This window comes from Armigeres subalbatus, chromosome 2 (assembly GCF_024139115.2).
Source record: "Armigeres subalbatus isolate Guangzhou_Male chromosome 2, GZ_Asu_2, whole genome shotgun sequence".
NCBI classification, from domain to species: Eukaryota; Metazoa; Arthropoda; class Insecta; order Diptera; family Culicidae; genus Armigeres; species Armigeres subalbatus.
The window spans coordinates 233,388,523-233,413,336 of NC_085140.1; the positions used below are offsets into that span (position 1 = coordinate 233,388,523).

The window sequence follows — 24,814 nt, forward strand, 5'->3', positions numbered from 1 at the left end:
ATGCCATTACCAATGTCATGTTATGTAAGGGATCGTGTTTTTTTAATAAACTTGTGAGATAGTTTAATATGGATAAGCATATGGGATTTTCAATGATGACATATAATAATACAAAGAACTTAACAATTTCAAATAAATCTAACATGAACCACAGTGTCAAATACGTAACATGATAACAAAGAGAAAAAGAATTTCTATTTTAACGGTTCTGAGCTTAACAGTTATTACGCAGAGCTAAAAAGTTAGTGCAAGCAAATAATCCGATATTGACAATTTTTGGGTGTGACACTTTTTCTATGTCCCAGACCATAGAATAAGCTCTGTTAGAAACACGATATATGAATGTATAATTAGTAACTCTACTTCGAAAACGGCGTAACAATTTATTCTTTTTCACAAGGAGAAGGTAACGCCAGTAAGATAAGAAGAAATTCAAGTAAGATTAGATTACATTTACTAAGGTTATAACAAATATTTCTGAAAGCTTTCATCGTGGTCCTCTCAGAAAACAATACTATCTACTCTATTGCTGCATACTTACACCAGTTGCAATTCGACTCATTTCATAAAACGTGTAGACGTTGAGCTCTTCCAATCGTTGAAACTGCACCATTTTATTGCTAATCAATCTGCACTCCTTGATCTTCATACATCCTTGGATACCAATCCGCATTGGCGTGCTGGCTGAATAATTTTCTCATAGCATCAGAGGTATTCCTTCCCATTCTGAGATAATAATCGGTGCAACGTGGAAAGCGAAGGAGTGGAAAACTTTGCGCCAGTAGATGTTCTCTATCATGTTGAATAAAATGGGAAACTTTTACCATTGCTTCTGCCATGTGTACAAAGGATACGTATTACTCACTTTGGCTTCTGTTTGCTCTTCAATCCCTGTAGGCAAAGGAAGCACAAACATCACACATTGTTTCACACGCATCGGTATCAAAAGAAGGATGGCTGATAAGTGGATACCTATTTACTAAGCAGTGACTGGAAAACGAGATTGAAAGCGATTATTTGCCATTCACTGTACTTTTGATTATTACATTTGCCATGTAATTTAATCTGCGTTTCTTGAAAGCATGCACATCGACGAAATTTGTTTACTTTTGTAGATGTATGAAATAATTGACTGTCGAACGTTCATTTGATCCATATCTACAAAAATGTTAAACATAGACCAAATAAATGTATAGTGATGTTGAACAATGTATGGTTGCAGATAAGCATCCTACTTTTGTTTCAATACAGTTCCGTACACTGTTTAACCCATAAAAAAGGAATTATTTGTCTAGAAAGCGCAATCCACGTTCAAGATTGGCGTCAATCAAAAAGCGGTATTCGCTTCATAAGAATGTTTGTTTGGTTCAATAATCTTTACATAATTCAATAAAGGCGAAGGATCAGATACATCCAAATGCATATGCATAGTGAAGTGCACAGGATTACTTTGAAGGTGGAAACCCTGATCAACCCACATCGTGGTAATATTGCGTTTCTCTTTGTAACACATTCGTATTTTGGTCATAATTTCTGAACCAACAATCCGATCAAGTCCATTTTAATGCTGAGACAGGATTCTCCGTTGAAAGCAATTTAAACCAAGCAAATCGGTTAAGGAAGTTTCTGAAGTACGAGTGACCTTTTAAACGTATTTTGCGAAAAACAAAAGTGTATTGGCCGTTACTTCTGATTTCCATACGGCTCATTGTTAATAGACAAACAATGGGATTCCTCACCAAGTTAAGTGATGTGAGCAAATCGGTTGGCAATAAGTTCCTGAATTCCCGTAACGCCTGTTAGACACCTTTACGTGGTTGGCTGCGGAGTAGGATCTACCACATTGTGCTCTAGTTCTTACTATTCTTGTTAATACTTATAAGTGTTGGTCGCCTTTTAGGTACTTTTTCTTATCCGATTTGCTTGCAACAAGTTGCATTCGACGAGGAATTTCATTATTTTCTATTATATTCTCTTGACTATAAACTCAAAAGTTATGGCCGAAAAACTAATTTTAAATCTCGTCCAAAAAATTACATTCCATTCCATTTCATTCCACTCTATAGAATTCCCAACGAAAATTATTCGGAATTTTCAAAGAATATTCTGGAAATTATTTAAAATTTTCAAATGAAAATGTATGGAATTTCTAAGAGTAATTATTTGGGAGATTCTTCAGAATTTCCATGGCAAATTGTTCAAAAATTGAAAGGGAAATTGTTCAGAGTTTCCACGAAACGTTCTTTGGAGCATCCGCGGAAAACTCTTAGGAGTTTTTACTAGAAACTGTTTGGAATTTTTACGAGAAATTTTTCGGAAGACCACGTAGATTTGATGAAATTCCACTAGAAATTCTTTTAAGTTCGATTTTTTTAAGTTCGTTGAAAAATGTTCAGAATTTCAACAAAAATGTTTTGCAATTTTAAGAAAATTTCTTTAGATCTCTACGGAAAGCTCTTTAACACAGTTTTGCCCAGAAAAAAATCTACGGGAAACTATTCAAAAAAAAAAAGGTCAATGGTTATTCGGCGGAAAGACGTTTGGCCGAGCGCCACATGGCCCTATAACACAAAATGTCGTTTGGCATAAATGATCGTTTGCCAGAAAGGATCATTTGGACGAACGGGTTAAATGGCCGAGAATGTCATTAGCAGAACAAGTAATATGCCTAAAAATGTCGACCTGTCGACCTTTCAGCTAAATAGCCATTTCTGCCAAACGACTTTTGATTATACACTCAGCAAACTGGACTATCGAAATTCATAACTGGCGCCTTATGAATCTTCGACTGATTATTCCACCAACAGTGATTCTTATACCTTCCTGAGTAATCAAGCGTCGATGGACTTGTGGTCTACATACCGGCCTCCCGACCCCGACGTCCATGGTTCGAATCCAGTCTGCCGCACTCAAATGAAAATCATCATTCATAAGGCAACTTATTGAAATTCATACCGATTCCTTGTGGCAAATTTTCATAAGGCTTTTGATCGAAAATCATACGTCCATTTTCCTCAGTGTACGGTCCTTTCCGTCGTTCAGCCAAAAATCAAGAAGACGAAAGGCGAATTACACGTTAAGCCAAACGTCATATAGCCGAATTCCATTTGACCGAAAATTTACAATTGGCTGACTGCGATATACGACCGAACTGGATATTTTTGGCGAAAAAAATATCTATCACGCAAAACGACTGTTTCGGACAAATAAGCAGTTCGACTGTCACGGTGCTCCCCTGACTGTTATTAACAAAACCGAACAAGACCGAAACAAAGTATTTGACGAGATTTTATATACAGAATTCTGTGTATAACATCTCGTCAAATACTTAATTCCCAACATCCAAGGTGCCGTTAGCGATAAATATAGTTTTTTTTGTTACAATCAATAGAGTTCTATATAAAAATGTTGACTACGACGATAAGTAAAATGAGATTTATCGAAGAACATTTAAAAATTAAGATTAGCTTCTTCTTAGTCTACATTCAATTCTAGCCAATTAAGAATAATTAACAATAATTGTTTTTGTTGAAATTAAATGGACAATACTAAATGCATGTCCTTTTTTCGCAATAAATTTCGGTTTGCAAGAGTTGGGTTTTATACAACTTCGACGTATTTGATGTTCTACTTATATTATGGTTCTACATGTGGCGTTAAAGTTGCAGTGGACGGCAACCGATATATGCTCATTGTGCCATCCCTGCTCATGGCCGAATATATTAAAAAATCCTTTTATATAAAACTTTATGATATGATATTTAAAGGTCTTCGAAAAATCCAAATTTTCCCTGAAGACAAAGAACTTATCAACAAAACAAAACAGGAGATGCTATTCGCATTATAGTATTTGTTCCATTATTAATAACATGCGCATATAATGCTTTCAATTTCAGATTTAGAGAATTTACCTATTAGAAAAAGTTTTATGGTCCTTTAAGGGTAGCCCTGTATAAAAACACAAATGAACCGTTTGTTTGAGGAACTGCATATGTAACATTTTTGGCCAAAATGAGATTTTTATATATTCCGAATCCTCGTCCAAAAATACGTATTCTGGCAAAAAATACGAAAACAATTTTTTTGTTCAGGAATGTGTGAAAAAAATTTCGTTTGTTTGAGAAACTACTTATGTTCACGTACTTTGAAGAGCAATTGTGAAGTACTGCTTACATTTTTGCACTGAAAGTGCTCCAGGGTATTGAGTTCTGCCATAAACTATTGATCTGTATCGAAGAAACTGAAAGATTCGGTGCCAATTTGTTCAAAAACAGTTTTTTGTTGTTTTCTCGAAATAGTGTAAAATGGACTTATGCAGTTTCTCAAACAAATGATTCAATTGTACATAACATGTGAAAAAAGTTATTAACATTAACAAATTACAATGATATGGAAATGCTAATATCATCTTCCAAACTTAGAGGGCGAAAGTATAGAATTGATAGTTCCGTTAGGACACGGCAGGCATGAAGAATGTTTTAATAGTAGTCGATTTGTAAGCGAGCGGAGGGCAATATTTATGATGGCACATATCGCATGACCTTCCTTCTGCCAAACTCCCGTATGAAGGGGGACGGAAGAATATCAGTGTGGAAGCTGATATATCTCCACTGGCACAAACACAATTGTACATTACAAGTGAAAAAAGTTATTAACAAATTAGTCCCATGATATCGAAATGACATTTCCTGTCACTGCTCATATACCAATAATTTTCGCGAAATGGATGATTTCGATTTGATCCGTGTCATTTTTAATTCTCTATTGCATGCTTGCTTCTGATTTTTTTTACAAAAATGAGAAACAACGCAATTTGCACTTCAATTCTTTGTTTTTGATTGATATTGTATGGGTACATGTAATGAATTCAAGAAGCAATAATCCATTTGTTCTTTACTAAAGCTCCATCCATACTTATATACGTCAACAAACTTTCTCGAAACCGCATTAATTTACAAAAAATTGCGCAGCATCGTGGTATGCTCAGTGAAGCCGTTTGAACACTTGATGACCTTTAAGGTGTCAGACATAACCCTACTCCATAAATCCATAAATCTGCCCAGTTCGTTTTAACACTGCTTTCTATATAACGTTATAGAATGTAGAGTTCACGTGAAGTGAAAGAGGAGGACACTTTATCAATATTGAATCACTGTCCTTTGCAGCATGACCGACTTTTTAAATTTTTATTAGAACCTGTATCGCGGTCGCAATTATCACGACCGAAATCCTTGTAAATTCCCACAGAAAAAGCTTCGGAAATTCCACATTAAATGGTATGGAATTTCCATACAATTTTTCGGAATTTCAACGAGAAAAACATTTGAATCTTCCCATAAAATATTCTGGAGTTTCAACGGAATGTTTTGGAAATGTTCATCGAGAAATTCTACGGAAATTACACTGGTTCCCCGGTATTTCCACGGAAAGTTATGTGGACTTCTACCAATTTGAATAAGTAGACGCGGGAAATCATAGACGGCGGCGCGCAGATGCAATAATGTTGTCGGCGCCATGTTGCCAACAATATTGGCGGCAGCAGCGCACACCTCTAGCCATAGCTGATCTCGATCGATTGTATCATATGCGGTTTTGAATTCGATGAATAGATGATGTTAGGGCACGTTGTATTCGCGACATTTCTGTAATATTTGGCGTACAGCGAAAACCTTGTCCGTGGTAGAGCGATCGCCAATGAATCCTACTGGTACTACGCCATCAACTCTCTTGCAATTGGTGATTTCGCGATAGTTGCTACAATCCAGCTTATTGCCCTTTCTGTAGATGAGACACACGACACGGCAGAACCTCATCCTCCCTAATCTTGGTGATAACCCAGAGCTGCGCTCTAAGCAGTGCCTCAACCCTAGAAGCTTTGTTATTTTTCAGCCGGCCAATCGCCTCCTGGATATCCTGTATATCAGGAATTGGAAAACGTATGTCATGTGCGCGTGCTCCCAGGTTCGTTACCATACCACCATCGTTGTCTGCCACATCGCTAATCAGGTGCTCTTCGTAGTGCTGCCGTCACCTCTGAATCACCTTACACTCGTTCGTAAGAAGGTTCCCGTTCATGTCCCTACACATGTCCCTGTCCTGAGGTTGTGGCACGTGGCCCTTACGTGAACGGTTTAACTTCTCATATAATTTTCTGGAAAACCGAGCTTGGCTTTTCTGCCTGTTATCTAATATGTACATGCATTCATCTTTTAGATTAGGTGTTCCTTGTTTGATTACCACAATCACCTTTATTTGCTATGAGACATTTTTTCCTTCCTCGTGAAGCAAATTGTTCTGAAAGGCAATATGATCAGTCCACAACCACTCCTCTCCAAACTTGCCTCTAATTTTAATGCTGCCATCTGCATAACTTTTCAATACAATACTCGGCTGAGTCTACTTACCTACCTTAGATAGCATAAATTTGGTAATACTAAAAATGCTCTGGGCTATACAACAATAACTCTTTCACGTTGCAATTCAATTTTAAATCATTTTACCTGACATTTACCTTTCAACCGAATACAAATCTAAAGCGATTCAACAATTCAGACAGACGGCAAGTTACGTCTTGGTTCAAATGCATTATATTCTTACAACGAAGGCGGGTGCATAAAGCAGTAATAATCGTATCCAACATTCTTTGTATACACGAATCAAATAGTGCGAGCGATACCGAAGCAACACGCATAAACATCAAACTATAAATTCCTCAAGTGGCTGACGTCGGTAGATACTATAGCTCGGTTGGATTGCAAAGCTTACGAGTTATTTTTGTGAAATTTGAAAAATGACATACCTAAGAATAGGAAGTAGCAAAAGCTTTCGCAATGCGCGCTCAAATTCCGACAAAACAGTTCGTCGGCTGAACCGGCAGAACTCATTCTATAAGTGCGATTCAACGAGGCGTTACCTTATTGGATGGGATAAATCTTGTCCCATCTTGCGGAACCATGTAGTATGCTTGCTTTCATGCTCGTTCGGAGTGTGTAGAAATTGGTTTTGACTGGGATTTGCACTCGTATAATACCTATTCATTATTCAAGGGAATCAAGCACTGACGAAGTGGTCAATTGCAGTCCAGCAGCCAGGAGTTAGTCCCAGATGCACTGGAAAATGAATCATCAGATATTCATTAATTTTGACCTCATGCTGGAGCTCGTCTTTCTGAACAATAGTGGTCTGATGAATGGATGACAAATAGTTTATAAGACTTTAAGTTGTGCATATGCGTTTATTTGCTCATTTTTATTGTTTTCAATACTTTGTTCTATTAAGACGTCAGAACACTTTGTATTGAATTGCAATTTTTCCTTTATGTGTGTATTTAATGCGGTCATCCATCTGATTTATGGTATTGATTTAGATGTAATTTAATATCATCAAATTAAAAAAAATAAATGCAAAGATTAGACTTAACTGCCATAATTATTATCTTTTGAATAATAAATTTCTTCTTCTTCTTCTTCTTCTTCTTATTGGCATTACGTCCCCACACTGAGACAGAGCCGCCTCGCAGCTTAGTGCTCATTAAGCACTTCCACAGTTATTAACTGCGAGGTTTCTAAGCCAGGTTACCATTTTTGCATTCGTATATCATGAGGCTAACACGATGATACTTTTATGCCCAGGGAAGTCGAGACAATTTCCAATCCGAAAATTGCCTAGACCGGCACCGGGAATCGAACCCAGCCACCCTCAGCATGGTCTTGCTTTGTAGCCGCGCGTCTTACCACACGGCTAAGGAGGGCCCATTATGAATATTATGAATAATAAACAAATTATTACCATTATCGCCCTCCGCAACGAAACAAAACAGAGAACCCAAATTCCTATGTTAGACAAAGTGTAAAAGTTGGTGATGAAATTTTAAATGCAACTCTCCAAATAGTGTATCAATTGTGAACAAATCAAATCCACAGCTACCGCTTTCTGCAACTGTTTTGTTCGGTTTACCAAGAACGTCTACACAGGGTTCGTTTTCTGCTCTTTTACAAACATAACGGTAAGTACAGATATCCTGCCAAGTTCAAACTTATTTCATATTTATCCAAAAAATCTTATACATTGCTTTGCGTTTACCGGAAAGGGAACATGACCCAACGTACAGCGAAGCACCTGGTGATGTTTTATAATATGATTAAATTATTCAAATAATTAAATTGTTTTCTTCCACTTCTATCCAGAAGTGCAGGGTAAAAGTTGGACGTATCGTTTCTCTAGCACTGCCCATTCGTAACGGTATACGTACCGCCGAGGGAGGAACATTCTGTTGCTTCTCTTTAAACAACCAACATCCAGCAAGGGAAACTCGGGAAAACTCACACCTCATATTTGCAAACGACACTCGTACAACTGGAACAACATTCGCAAGTGGGAAAGGCGACTCATTAACAACACTTGACAATATATGCATCGATTTGAAATGCATTTTGTTTCAGATCCAGTTAGAACTTTTAATAAATTTTGTTGGTGCAGGCGAAATTTGAATAACCTGATTACACATAACTTGTTTTACATTCCCCGATTGCGCTGTTCTCATGAGACCTATAAAAACGATGCAATCAGTAGCACAACAGGTGGCTGGGGCACGTTATATCTGTCTTACTTGTCTCATGCATAGATTGTCCTGTAATTGGAAAATATGGATAACAAGTGAATATCGAGCTATTTAATAAATTTAATGCATGATACAAACTATTGTGTTATTATATAGTGACGTACAAGCTCAAATATTTCGATTCAGCTTAGCGTAGTTTTTCACGAATTTTGCACTGAAAAGCAGATGTTTACCACATGATCAGATATGTGTGGAAAAATCACTAAATTATGCATTGCTCTCACACCTCTCATTCCTGAAAGCCCAAATAATGAAGATGTAATAGTTTTCATACAGTGCTGAAATTTGAGTCAATTGTTCAGATTAGGAAAGCAAATGATCTACCTTTTTCACCATTTTACATCTTGTGCTTTTGGAAAATACTAGAAAAACCCGTTGTTTTTGTGATTGATGTGTGGCTTTTGGGCCGTTCAGAAACCACGTGGTCATATATGGGGGGAGGGGGGTTTGGAAAATGACCACGATAAACCACATGGTGTTGCTCTCGAACCACGTGGTTTTTTTTACACGAAAAACTTTTGGTGAATAGCAATAGCGGTGTAAAAAATACAAATCATTAAAATTTAATAATTTAATCATTAAACGCAAAGCGCTCAGCGTTAAAAAGACGTAGGTGTGCATCGAGAAAAATCGGTAACGCAGCGTCGGTCGCAACGCCGATGCATATCTGCGTTAATTGACCATCTTAGCCTTAGATCCTATTTCCATGAAAAAATAAAAGAAAAAACAAGTTGCGATTCAGTCTCAATTTCCACAAAAAAAATTGGAAAAGAAAAATGGAAATTTTTTTTTTCAAATTCTGCCGCAGATGGTTTTTGGCATCACGCCGCAAGAAAAAAACTTCAAAAGAATTTCTTGTGGATATCCAGGAAAAATCCAGTAAAGAAATTTCCTGTAAAAATGTTGACATTAAGTACTTCATACAATCCTGATAAAGTGCTGTCATTCAGAATGATCTTGAACAATTCTCTCTGAAAAATTTTGCTTAGAAATTTTGCTACAAATTGTTAATGAAAAAAAAACAAAACATCTCCAGTGTAAATTCCGAAAATGTTTCCTTAAAACTCCGAAAAAAATTACATGTGAATTCTGTCTGAAAATTCAAAACAGTCCCGTGGCAAATACATATAATTTTCATCCGGAGATGACGAGTTCGATTCTCGTTCCTGTCTAGGATGTTTTCGGGTGGGAAACATTCTCGACATCCTTGGTATAGTGTATCCATCGTACTTGCTACACAAGAAATATAATCGTGCAATGGATGGCATATGAAAGCTTTCAATTTATAACTGAGTAAATGCTACTAGAATATACTAAGTTGAAAAGCAGACCAACTTCTAGTTGGAATATGGAGCCATAGAAGAAGAAGAAGACTTCTAAATTTTTCAAGAAAAATCTTCTGAATTTCCAAGAGATATTAAACAGCCAATGCCACATGAAACACTTGATATTTCCGTTGATTTTTTGTTTTTGGATTTTTTTTTTCAAATTTGGAATTTTGAAATGAAAATTTGTCGGAATACTTTTTTACGCTCTTTGTAAATTCTATCACATATTTTTTATTTTCCAAGTATTTTTTTATTCGAGGTATTATTTAGAATTTCCATGGAAAAGTCTATGGATTATCTACAAAAAATTCTTTGGATTTTCAAAGAATAAATCTTTAGAATTCTCTAGGTTTATAATTTTAGAATTTGCACCGTAAATTCTTCCAAAATTTCATCAGGAATTCATTCTTTTTCTAGAAGTTATTTGATTTCTTTGTAGGTTCAGCTAAACATTGCTTTAAATCTTTACCATGCAAAGATGCACAGGAAATGATTTAGAAATTTTAAGGAATTTTTACAAATCTTTAAAATTTAGATTTAATTTTTTAAGGAATTCCTACTGGAAATGCTTCAAAAGTACAACCTTTACAAGTACTACAAAAGTATAATTTATTCGTTATATCCACTTGTAAAAACATCGGAATTTCCTCGGGAAATTCATTATTGGTGTTTCAGATGAACTTTTTTCGATTTTCAACTGGAAAATCTTAGGAATTTCCGAAAATATTCCGAATAATTTATTTTGGAAATTTAAAAAAACTGCTGAAAATTTCTAAGAATTTTGGAAAAGGAAAAAAATTCCATTGTTGTTGCCCAGAATTTTGAAAAAAATCTTTAGAGATTCTGTAAAAAAAAGTAAGATGGATTTTTTTTTCCAATTTATTCTGGAAATTCTTAGGAATTTGATGTTTATTGGAATTTTCATTTTATTTCATTTTATTGGAATTTTCATCATTGACGGCTTCCCCTACGTGTATGTGGTGATGGTTAGCGAGGGAGTACTATCAGAATGGACCAATCGACGTTTGAATCCTTGTTTACAACATCACATACGTCCTTTTGAATAAGTACCTGAGATATATTCGAGAGCTATTCATTTATTTCATTTATTCAGACTAAGGCCGAATATATAAGAGTCTTCTCCATTCGGCTCGGTCCATGGCTACACGTCGCCAACCACGCAGTCTACGGAGGGTCCGCAAGTAATCTTCCGCCTGATCGATCCACCTTGCCCGCTGCGCACCTCGCCTTCTTATGCCCATCGGATCGTTGTGGAGAAGCATTTTCATCGGGTTATTGTTCGACATTCTGGCTACGTTCCCGGCCCACCGTAGTCGTCCGATTTTCGCGGTGTGAACGATGAATGGTTCTCCCAACAGCTGATGCAACTCATGGTTCATTCGCCTCCTCCAAGTACCGTCCGCCATCTGCACCCCACCATAGATGGTACGCAGCACTTTCCTTTCGAAAACTCCAAGTGCGCGTTGGTCTTCCACGAGGATCGTCCAGGTCTCGTGTCCATAGAGGACTACCGGTCTAATGAGCGTTTTGTAGATTGTCAGTTTGGTACGGCGGCGAACTCTATTCGATCGGAGCGTCTTGCGGAGTCCAAAGTATGTACGATTTCCAGCCACTATGCGTCTCCGAATTTCTCTGCTGGTATCATTTTCGGCAGTCACCAGTGAGCCCAAGTACACAAATTCTTCTACCACCTCGATTTCGTCACCACCGATGCAAACTCGCGGTGGGTGGCTCACATTGTCTTCTCTTGAACCTCTTTCTATCATGTACTGCGTCTTCGACGATTTGATGACTAGTCCGATCCGCTTGGCTTCCCTCTTAAGTCTGATGTAGGCTTCCTCCATCTTCTCAAAGTTACGTGCCATAATATCTATGTCGTCGGCGAGGCCAAATAGCTGGACGGATTGTACCACTCGTGTTAATCCCTGCTCTTCGTATTATCCCTTCCAAAGCGATGTTGAATAGCAGACACGATACACCATCACCTTGCCGTAACCCTCTGCGGGTTTCGAAGAGACTCGAGAATGCCCCTGAAACTCGAACTACGCACATCACCCGATCCATCGTCGCTTTGATCAACCGTCTCAGTTTATCCGGAAATCCGTGTTCTTGCATTTGCTGCCATAGCTGGTCCCGATCGATTGTATCGTATGCGACTTTGAAGTCGATGAATAGATGATGTGTGGGCACGTTGTATTCGCGGCATTTCTGTAGTACTTGGCGAATGGCGAACACCTGGAATTTGGGAGAGTACCTTGTAGGCAGCGTTCAGCAATGTGATTGCGCGGTAGTTGCTACAATCCAGCTTATCGCCCTTTTTGTAGATAAGACACACGACACCTTCCATCCACTCCTGCGGCAAAACTTCCTCCTCCCAAATCTTGGTAATGACCCAGTGCAGCGCGCTAGCTAGTGCCTCACCACCGTGTTTAAATAGCTCTCCTGGTAGTTGGTCAACTCCAGGGGCTTTGTTGTTCTTCAGCCTGCCAATCTCCTCCTGAATTTCCTGGAGAAGGCCTATCACCATACCGCCATCTTCGTCTGCCACATCGCCATTCATGTGCTCTTCGTAGTGCACCTCACGCTAGTTCGTAAGAAGGTTCCCGTTTATGTCCTTACACATATCAGGCTATGACACGTGGCCCTTACGTGAACGGTTCAACTTCTCATAGAACTTTCGCGCTAATAGCGCGGTACAGTTGCTTCGTCTCTTCACGGTCTCCATCTTCTTTCTGACGCTTTTTCCTCCGGAAAATCGAGTTTTGTCTGTTCCGCGCCTGTTTATATCGTGCCTCGTTCGCCCTCGTGCGGTGTTTCAGCAATCTCGCCCATGCTGCACTCTTCTCCTCAACTAACTGCTCACATTCGCCGTCATACCAGATCAGATCTGATCCGGGGGCACCGTGCCAAGTGCAGCGGTTGCGGTGCTACCAATGGCGGATCGAATATCTCTCCAGCCATCTTCAAGAGACGCTGCGCCTAGCTGCTCTTCCGTTGGGAGTGCCACTTCCAGCTGCTGCGCGTATTCTTGGGCTAGTCTACCGTCTTGTAACCGCCCAATGTTAAGCCGCGGCGTCCGACTTCGACGCGTGTTGTACACCGTCGAGAGTTTTGAGCGCAGGCATACTGCAACGAGGTAGTGGTCGGATTCTATATTCGCACTGCGGTAAGTGCGGACGTTCGTGATGTCGGAGAAGAATTTACCGTCGATTAGAACGTGGTCGATTTGGTTTTCCGCTCCTTGGTTAGGTGATCTCCATGTGGCCTTGTGGATATTTTTGCAGGGAAAGAAGGTGCTTCGGACTACCATTCCGCGGGAGGCTGCGAAGTTTATGCATCGTTGGCCGTTGTCATTCGATACGGTGTGCAGACTATCCGGTCCGATGACCGGTCTATACATTTCCTCCCTTCCTACCTGTGCGTTCATGTCACCGATGACGATTTTGACGTCCCGCAGTGAACATCCATCGTATGTCTGCTCCAGCTGTGCATAGAACGCTTCTTTCTCGTCGTCGGGTCTCCCTTCGTGTGGGCAGTGCACGTTGATGATGCTATAGTTGAAGAAACGGCCTCTTATCCTCAGCTTTCACATCCTTGCGTTGATTGGCTGCCACCCAATCACGCGTTGGCGCATCTTTACCAGCACTATGAAGCCGGTACCCAGCACGTTGGTGGTGCCGCAGCTTTGGAAGTAGGTAGCTGCTCGATGCCCGCTTTTCCATACTATCTGTCCTGTCCAGCAGATTTCCTACAGCTCTACGACGTCGAAGTTGCGGGGATGTAATTCATCGTAGATAATACTGTTGCATCCTGCGAAGCCTAGCGACTTGCAGTTCCATGTTCCAAGCTTCCAATCGTGATCCTTTATTCGTCGCCTAGGTCTTTGCCGATTATATCGAGTCGCATTATCTCTTATATTGTTCGTAATTATTGTTTTTCCAGGCGGCTTATTGGGCCTGCGCAAACCTCCTGTCTAGTCGGAGGGCCGTCGTGTCAGGGCTGTTTAGCGTCCCACTTAACACCAGGACTTGTGCTTGTGCGCTTTGAGCGGCACACGGTCCTAGTAGGCTTTGGTGGGGCCTACTTGCGGATACATGCAGCTTTTTATAGGAATTTAACAGGGCCCACTGTCAAATCCCACCACATCCTAGGCAAGCCCCACAACTCGCAGATGGTCTGGGGAGGGATCGTCAAGCCCTTGGACAAGCCCGCGCTAGCAGAGCTAGCAGTTATCGAGAGCTAGCAGTTATTTTTAATCACTTTATTATATTCTTTTTTATATTCACTATATCACGAAGATTAATTTATTACTTACATGCTTTTCATACTTCGTAATATTCAATATGTTCAGCATATTCTTTATATTTATTCCCTATATTTACTTAATTAATCAACGTATATCCACGTTAGTTATAATTTATGAATGAAATATTTGGATTATGTTCCCATTCTACCCATTTCCTCATTTAATTATATATCCAGGGACGGACCGAAAATTGAACTTATCAATTCCAGATAGGCAATTCTAGGCCATTATTCGTAAACCCATTGGAGAGATCATATGTATTAAAAATGTAATGAGTATTTTTTCGAGTCGAGTTTTACACTTAGGGGAAGGAGGGGCAATATGCCCTAGTTAATACTATGTTCGCATTAGGGCTATGTCGATAATTTGATTAACACGTTATTCAGTCTGTAGTGCGAACATAGTATAAGCAAAGACTGCTTTAATGTCTTAGCTGTAACGATTTCCATAGATATTTTTACCTCATGCAACAGTTAAACGATATACATACACTCCCGGCCAAAAGTTTGGGTTCACCCTCGAAAAATATAGGCAAAAGTTTTTGGCCGCATTTTCGCCGTCTTACATCCGATTTCAAGTATTGTTAGCTCAATACAAAGAACATGGGTAGATCTTGCATCGTAGGTATTTTAAACTAGCAATTTTGAATTTTTTATGTGCTAAAATATTACATTAAGATACACATTTTTCTTTTATCTTTTATTGAGAGGGAAAAGCCAGCAGGAGTGGAGTTAAGAATGAATTTCACTCCTTCTCCCGTAGGCATAAAACCTCTTGTTTTTTTCATATCAACAGTTTACAAAACAAATGATACATTCTTGGTGTTTTTTTTTAAACTAATTTAACTTTAACGATACAATATTGGAATATTTTTACTACGACTAACATAACAAATGACTTACATAGTATTGGACAAATATCGACATTTTTTTTCAATGCAGAACGCGACAAATTAAAATCGAACACTCTGATTGAAAATTCTACACATACTACTAATCGGTTTATTTTGTACGGGACATAGGAAGACGAATAAAATTGTAGGAACGAAGATCACGACGACGAATATCAATATTTATAAGACGGACTAAACAACAACAGTCAATGTTTGAGAGCAGAAAGTTATTATTATGAAGCTTTAGCGACATCACGTCGTAAATACTGCGGCTCAAGTCCAATGAGTTGGCAACGATCCTCGTATCTTGGGAGGTTTTGAGGGTCGTTCCAAGGCAAGAGACGCAAAACGTACAAACATGCGCTGGATAGACTCAATGCGTTGGATGCCATTTTGGTAATACGGGGACCACACTACAGCTGCGAATTCCAATATTGGTCTAACTAAGGAGCAATATAGTGCTTTTAAACAGTACACACTTGTGATTTTTTTTGTAACTCGAAATAGCAATCCAAGACTTTTCGACGCTTTTGAAGAAATGTACGCTATGTTGTCCTTGAATGAGAGCTTACAGTCAAGCATAACCCCTAAGTCTTTCACGGTTGTATCCTTCCTTAAAGTTATGTCAAAGATTTTGTAGTCGAAATTTATGATTGAATGCTTGCGAGCAAAACTTATAACAGAACATTTAGAGGCATTCAAAACCATCCGGTTGGTAACACACCATTCGGCGAATGCGTTCAACTGAGATTTCAGGTATAAAGTATCGGTTTCGGTACGAATTACACAATAGAGTTTGAAATCGTCTGCATACGAAACTTTGAAGCAGTCGAGGGAGAAATTGACATCGTTTGATATAATAAGAAAAGGTATGGTCCGAGATGCCTTCCTTGAGGTACGCCTGATGTAACGTTGAAAGATGTTGATATATTATTTCCGATTTTGACAGACATTTATCCACCAACTAGATAGGAATTGAGCCAATCTAAGATTTTTCCCTGAAAACCAAGTCGCTGCAGTTTGAACACCGCAATATGATGATTAATTTTATCAAAGGCAGCTGATAGATCAGTGTATACTGCGTCAACCTGAAGACGATTCTTTAGCGAGCGAGCTATAAACGATACGTACGATACGAGGTTTGTGGATGTGGACCTTTTAGGGATGAATCCATGTTGAGATTCAGTAATGTTAAAAATGCTAGAACAATAACCTCGAGCAGTTTCGCCATTGTGGAGAGAGAAGCGATCCCACGGTAATTTGAAACTTCGTGCTTGTCTCCCTTTTTATAGACTGGAAAGATGTGGGATGTTTTCCAAACATCTGGAAAAACTCCAGAGCGTAGAGACGTGTTGGAAATGGCAGCCAATGGTGAAGATAGGGCAGTTGAGCACTTCTTGATGATCAGCGAAGGCACTCCGTCTGGTCCAGGAATTTTCGAGCGTTTCAGTTTCGTACAAGCATTCATAACAGTCTTGTTAGTAAAAACACTGCTGAACTGCCTGCGGAAAAGTTTACAGATGTCCTTCGTAGAAGAAGCCTCAGCATCACCGAGCAATATTTATGTTGTAAAAATATGTTGATTTTTCTCAAAATTGAGCCCACAAAATTTCGAAATAAAAAGTGGAACGGAACCCATTTTTTATAATATGCATTAATGAAATTTCAACGAAAATTTTTTGTGAACCCAAACCCAAAAAAGGGTGAACCCAAACTTTTGGCCCATGCATACCATGCACTTGAGTAAACATTTTGATTTCTTAAAATAAAACAATTTTTTTTTGCCGGAATTTCATTAATGCATCTCAAAGATGATTAGAAATGTGTTCCGTTCCACTATTTATTTCGAAATTTTGTGGGCTCAATTTTGGGAAGAATTTACATATTTTTACAACATTAATATTAGAAAAATGTGTATCTTAATGTACACACTTAAAATTTTCCACCGATCTCGGCTGTGCAAATCTCGGTTAAAGTTCGTTAGCTGAAATAACGGCTGAATGGACGTATGAATACGGCGGCTCCTTTGAGTGCCGCAGTAAACAAATTGCTTTTTTAGCTGAGATATCAGCAGAAAGTCACGAACCGAGCGCTCGGCTGTGCCTATCTCGGCAAAAGAATAAAAAAAATGCCGAGCTGAACTAAGTGTACAATATTTTAGCACATAACATATTGAAAATTGTTAGTTTAAAAAACCTTCGATACAAGATCTAATCATATTATTTGTATTACCCGAGATTGGATGTAAGTCGGTGAAAATACGGCCAAAAATTTTTTGTATTTCTGTATTTTTTGAAGGTGAACCCAAACTTTTGGCCAGTAGTGTAGATAGCTGATACAATTTAAAGATTGTAGAAAATCTCAATCATATTGATAATATTCACATTTTAAAAAAGTGGTGATATTTCGTTGCCGGAAAACTTCGGTTTTTCCAACCGTCCCAACTTCTATTTTGACACTTTTTTTGCATAACCTACACAAGGAAATAACCAAAAGGCGTTTTGCCCAGAAAGCAAATACTGTCATACAAAAACATGTTTCTGGACCACCGCGATTGCCAATTTTCTAAGCAAATTATATCAAGATTCAACAGTGTCTTTGTTAAATTATATTTTTATATGTATTAAAAATTAATTTATATGTATTAAAATTGAAGAAGAAAACGAATATAAGTAAGCAAACATTGAGCTGCCTATTATTGATAATTGCGCTGTCGTACAAATGCCAACTTCGTTAGACGGTCAAAATTTAAAAATTCCATGCAAATTGTACGAAAACCCATCAACGTTAAATGCAGCAGCTTTTGGAGCTAATTGGGACCCCTGCTTGTGGTATTCATTCGATCATTTGTGAGGATGGAGCTGATTGAACAGAGAACAGTTTATTTGAAGCTGACACTAGCTAAACATTTAAAATTAAATAAAACTTTTTAAAAATGTTTTGACAAATTCTTCTTCTTCTTCTTATTGGCATTACATCCCCACACTGGGACAGAGCCGCCTCGCAGCTTAGTGTTCATTGAGCACTTCCACAGTTATTAACTGCGAGGTTTCTAAGCCAGGTTACCATTTTTGCATTTGTATATCATGAGGCTAGCACGATGATACTTTTATGCCCAGGGAAGTCGAGACAATTTCCAATCCGAAAATTGCCTAGACCGGCACCGGGAATCGAACCCAGCCACCCTCAGCATGGTCTTGCTTTGAAGCCGCGCGTCTTACCGCACGGCTAAGGAGGGTGATAAATACATAGAACTTTTGTAGAACTGAATTTGATTCAGTTCGGTAATTAAAGTGGCTGCGTGTAAGCGATTCTTTGGCGTTATTTAAGCACCACAATTCGAATGTGTAGAATTTAATAAAAGTTTAGAATATCCTGTGCCAAGACTCAAAGCACAACACAAAGGCTGTCGTGGACACGCACAAGATACCTAAAGTGAGTGAGTATTGAGTTCTGCTGATAGCTAGCGAATTATTGCCAGTAGTACTACCCTTTAGAAAGCTATCCAAGGAAGGCTTACAAGGATCTCTGCTCATCTGACACCAACTGCTCACCTACGCTGATAAGCATTTGTGGGATGTCAAATTCTCGAATTGGTATGGCCTACGGTATTTGACAGGTTGCTTTGATGGAGAATTATGACCCGTCATCAAAAATGTTCGCAGAAGTCTAAAGATTGGTATTGTAGATGCACGATTATGCATATGCAGAACATGTGATAGATTTAGTTCGGGAAAGGTACTGAAGGGTAACCGCTTCCTTCGGTGGGGTTTGATCCAACGAAACCGCGGCTTTCGGGATTAAACATTTTAATATATTGGTAGTACACCCTTTTCTTCCTCTCTTCGATTCGCATTTCACTCTTCTGCATAACAAGTTGACCAACATTGATGAAACTTGCATTTGTTATTTTTTTTTTCAAAAGTACATAGGTACATACTTGTCCGAGAAAAACGCGGAGTAAAAAAACAACGTTGCGTTAAGGATCCCCCAAACCTAAGCGATTTCATTGCCGCAACGGCGACAACTAGTCGCCGCGATTCTATCGTTGGGTCGCTACAGGCAATGTTCCATTTACGCTTCCATACCAACGGCGACAGAACCGCAGTCGCCATGCGATAGAATCGCGTCCCAATTGTCGTGTCGCGTGTGTTTGGGGGTACCTTTAGGAATGCAAATTAATAAGGGCGCATTTGACCGTGGTACTGTGCTACCCTGCTGAACAACCTCGACTTGTTGAAGGGTTTACGGTTCATGAAATCAAAAAGGCTGCATCAACGAGACTACGGTAAGCTCTGTCCGATATTTAATTATTCTTATACAAAACATATAAAACAAACATTTCATCGGAAAGATTGGAAAGAATTTTTTTGTCTTGCTAGATTAGGCTCTGGGACCATTATGCAATGGCATTTACTTTATCTACTTGAATAATTATATTTAAATATAACAATATCCGCAGTGTTCCACTGCTGTTGATGATATAATATACTAACATTCCTGTTACCATTATTTATTTAAGAAAAAGAAAACAAATTAATTCACCTATAAGTGATACTGTTTTTCTGGCATTTAGCCAAAAGACCAACCTTTTTTGCTGATCGTCATCATTTTCAATAGCGCTCAACAAAGCTTTTCCACCTTTCAAATGTATCTTGTTCAGGATTAATATATGAAAAGTTGATGAATTTTTTTCTTAAAATTTGTACACGGACAGACTGACGTCGAGCTGAAGCGATTGGTATATAACACGTCTATGGGTCTACGATCCTTCTACAACGAATCGGTTTTGGAGCGCAATGATAGCTTTTCGGTACGACATTGTTGTACGAGAAAGGCAAAAATGTTTCTATCTTCAAAAACGAGTTAGGAATGCAGCTTAATTGCAAAATAAATCTGAATGCAATGACAATGGTTTAATCATAGATCCATCACTACATAAATGCTGACTCACCACTAAATATTTAACGCGAAGGACGCCCCAGTGATTGTAGCATTCTATTCTGGGTATGACCTATTTCCGAGCATTTTGTAGCTGATACCGACGCGACGACACCGACGGTTGCATTTATGTTTCAGACCCATTCGTTTACGGATAGGCATCCGTTAACAAGCTGCGAAGCAGCTGTAGAAAGAATTCTCATTGTTGAGGTGTATAAAGGTATTCTTCCATCAACCATCCGGCTAAAGTGTTGTCGAGTGTCATGTTTACTGGAGGAACGTAGGCCGGCTTATGTTTCTGAGTGTTTGCATATTTTTTGTCATTTTGAGATATCGGTGAGAAATAGCAACATAAAATGCTTAGGTTTGTTTGAAATTTGCGATTTCCAACCTACAGAAATTTATTTAGACAACATGTGGTACAATTGTTATGAATGAGAAATGTGTACCAAATTACTAACAGGAAATATTCTCGACTTCCTAGTCATGGTGTGTTCATTGTAGTTGCAGCACAATATACATATTCATGCATTTGCAGGCATAAGAAAGCCATTATTAAAGAACTGTGGAAATGCCAAATAACTAATTAGTACTACGTTGAAAAGCATACCAAGTTTCAGTTAGAATGTAGAACCATTGAAGAAATAAAAGTATAGCTACCACAATAACAGTCACATTTGTTAAAAATAGGCACCCGAAACATGATTTCTATGTTCAACTTTTCATTAAATTGGCAAATTTTTATTGAGATGATCAAAAATATTTCATAGAACGATTGAATATGATAAGATTTTTAGTTAATGGATTTTTTTTATTTTAATCATTTTTAATTAATTAATATATTATGAAATGAATTTTCTTTTAAGCTTAGGCCGTTACAAATATTTAAAAACAATTATGTCTCCCCCCCCTTCTCGGATTTTCTTGCCCAAAAATTTATTTTGAGGGGGCAACAACAAAAAATTTTGATGATTTTGAGGATTTTCAAAACATTCTTTAACAAATCCGAGGAGTTTTATTGTTTTTTTTTTATTTTAATATTTATTTTTTATTATCCCCCCCCCTTGACCTTCCAGAGACCATTATTTACCATAATTTAATTTAAATATTTGTAACAGTCACTGTTAACTATTAAGTAAGACACCCAGAAATCGCCCTCACTCCAGTTTTTGCCCACCTATTTTAAGACTTTATGTGTTGAATATCTTTCTACGGCCTTTTATTATCCGATATATTGTACACCAAATGACTAAATTGTTTGACAAGATATTTCTCTAATAATAAAGATTATGAGATTACAAAAAGTAATAAAACTAAAAACTTCAATTTTGTGGAATATTTTAAAGCCGCGCATATAATGAGCAATGGAAACATTTACTGTAACGTGGTAATAAGGTTGGACTTTATCCCCTAATCAGCAGACTATAGGACACATACACGTTCGCAGTAATTATACATTTATTTATGAACATTTTCACCTTCCTCAACTATATGACTGAAAATGGAAATACTATTAGTTTCCTTTTACGACACGTTCTTTCTTATTCGCAACCATGCGTGCGTACCCACTTTCAATATTCCCTTAAAACACTTCACACTTCAAATATTCCCTTAAACACACGCGACGCAACTGTTGCTCTCGCTGGGAAATTATCGCCGCGACTCTAATTCTAAGTCAGTACATGCAACATTCCATTGACCCTTCAATACCAAATCGACAGATAATCGCAGACGCCAACGATAGTCCCGTCGCCTAGGTTGGGGCGAACCTTAAATGATGTTTTGTTCTTCACTTTTAACGCATCAATACATATGTTTCGTCTTCTACACGACAAAGCTCCTTGGTGGTTTTATTGCTTCTCTAATTTGAACTTTCTTGTGTATTAGTCGTATTCTCAAACAGACTATTTGTGTTCAATTTTTCCCGCACGCAGCAGCGCTGTGGATTTCACAAAAACAAGAAACTAAACATTTTGTGTTACATTTCCTTATTCTTGAATGCGATGAACATATGTATATGATTTCAAACCCATAAGCAGTAACCCCATATAAACCCTGTTTGAAATAGGTCATGCGTTACTATGAGCGAGCAACGTATTTTAATTCTAGTGTCAGCCTCAGCTGCAAATTGTAATCGGAACTATTCCTATCAAAGCAATAAATCATCGAAAAAGGGACTTCCGATCTGTTTCACAAAACAAAACTGCCTACGCACCTATGCATTGAAAAAACCACACAGCTGAGAACAACATGTTAGGTACTAAACGGAAAACGTTCCTCTGACTAAACCGTGGCATTTTATATAGGTGGCACTTATATCGCATGTATCAATATTTAATCGTTCGCTGGTAACATGTTTCCTGGTGATTTATGGAGCTCGGCATTTTTCTGTTGATTTCATGAGCTCAATTTTTAGCTTTTATGTCAGCTGAATGATGCTGAACGGTTTTCATTGATGCTTGTATATTGCAATGTGCGTTTATGTTACAATACCAAAAAAATGTGCGTTTATGTTACAATACCAAAAAAAATGTGTATCCGATGTTATCGTACCGTTTTATTCGGCTGCTCTTGGAAGATTGCTTACTAACGACGAATGTCCACTTTAAGCCACGTGTCATCACCAACTTGCTACTGGCGATGGTTTTATTGCACTGGATTCGTGTGGACTGCGGATGTGAAGCAGATTATTTCGCACTCCATTAAATTAACATTATCCGGTCCTGGGTGTCTGTCTGCTATCAACAGGTATTCGATATCGCCGTTGCCAGGAACGCAACTCTTCCAGAATTGTTCGGTGCATATCGGTGGAATGAAGTACTAGAGGTGAACCGGATGTCCGTTCTCGTTCGCCAACTAGCGACGTCGTCATCGTACTTCCCACATGTCAATTGCAGTTACTACATACGTGCGTGCATTTATCTCCACAGACGTTTCACATGGGAGAATCTGTGCCGAGGTGCAAATAACCACCAGCAGTGGGAAGCGCTTTTCAGCGGTTGTATATTGCAGTTTGTCGGCACGGAGTCCCAGTTGTGCTCACTCGTTATCCCGTTGTATCACATACTCGCGGTGGATCTCATATTGATCCTAATCGTATGATGAGACTTTCCTACGTAAGCACATTAGTGTTTAAATTGGGAGGTGGCTATACCATTTGCGTCCAGAGTTGCCAATCTGTTCAATTGGCGAACCTTCCCACTACAGAAATTAATGAAATGCGGTTAGCTGTACGGGGTTGGTTTTCGCATTACTTTTTTAATGTTTGTCAAATAAACGAACTTTGGATTACAAACACGATAAGATAGACATGTTATGAGTGAATCAACTTATTTCTACGAATCTAGTTAATGCATGCTTAAGTTTTTGTTTCCATTTTGATCTAAAGCAAAGACTTGGATGTGTAAATAAAAAAAAATCAAATATGGCAACAAGATTTTGGGCTCTAATTGCACCTTTGTCTTTGGATGGATTTTTGAATTTTTAATATCGATCAACCCGGAATCTCTAGAGATTTACCAAATCTATTGAAACTATTAGTCACTAACGATAAACTATTAGAAATTACAATACAAGGATTGTAGAACAAATAAAATTGTTGATTACAACACTTTGTTACAACATTATCCAAGCCGTTCAAAGGATTTCCAAAAACGCAAAAGAAACTTACTTTACTTATGGGTCCTGTACAACTCCAGTGGTGCAAATGGCCGACATGAAAAATCTCCATCCTGAGCGATGTCCGGCTATCGCTTTAATCTGTTGCCAGGTTAGATTTCGGTCGTCCTTTTTATTTCTTTATTGAGGCTTCGCCGCCATGAGCCTCTGGGTCTGCCTCTGCTGCGATGTCCCGCTGGGTTCCAGTCTAATGCTTGTTAACTGATTTCATTTCCGCCCCTACGTAAAGTGTGTCCGACCCAGCATTGCGATCTGGAATTTCTTTTGCTATCGGCCTCTGGTGACAACGACGATGGAGCTCGTTGTTTGAGATACAGACTCGAATTAAATACCGCAGGCACTGCCCATGATCGCATATTTGTAACATTTGCATTTTGGTTGATTTTGTAAATCGTTTGTCAATCCTCCCCAAAAACTCAGTCATTCCAGCTTACCACAGATAAGCAAGATTGTAAAGCAAAAATGCGGGTGTTACAAATATGCGATTATGGGCAAGGGCATCTGTTGATAAACGCCTGCAGCCGTTGAGTGTTCTCCACTGATACACACCATGTTTCACTAGCGTATAACAGCACAGATTTAACGTTAGAGTCGAAAATTCGTTTTTTGGTGCGTACATCAAGAAGGCTCCGTTTCCATTTTCGGCTAATGCAGCTGTGGTCGATTTTATTTTCCGTAAAGCCGTCACGAGAGACCCACGCGACCTTGTGAATCGGTCGATGAGGGAAGAGCGATCCCCCGATCACCATGTCATTATTACCACAGGATTCTGCGAACAGCTCTCCGTTGTCGCTCATTTCTCCACCATGGCATCCAATAATGCGCTCATGGTTCGAGTTGTCGGATTCGATCTTCGCATTGAAGTCTCCCATACAGATCTTGATATCACCCTTCGGAATTCTATCTACGACGGCATTGAGTTGGCTGTAGAAGTTCTCTTTGTCTTGCAGATCGGCAGCACCGGTTGGTGCATAACATTGGATTATAGTAAGGTTTCGGACCCGTGTTCCCCGAGCAGCACACATGTC

The 24,814-nt window shown here is 38.7% G+C and overlaps 1 protein-coding gene across 3 annotated transcripts in view; it reads left to right on the forward strand.

Moving 5' to 3' along the window:
- LOC134211889 (short neuropeptide F) overlaps window positions 1-24,814 on the forward strand; it is a 113,279-nt gene that overhangs the window by 12,396 nt on the left and 76,069 nt on the right. The window contains exon 2 of one of the 3 annotated variants that reach the window (XM_062689258.1): window positions 7,820-8,005. The exons of 1 other annotated variant lie outside the window; for it this stretch is intronic. The gene's annotated coding sequence lies outside the window, so the exon portion shown is untranslated. The remainder of the gene's footprint in view (window positions 1-7,819; window positions 8,006-24,814) is intronic. One more of the 3 variants, XM_062689256.1, reaches the window with a different exon arrangement.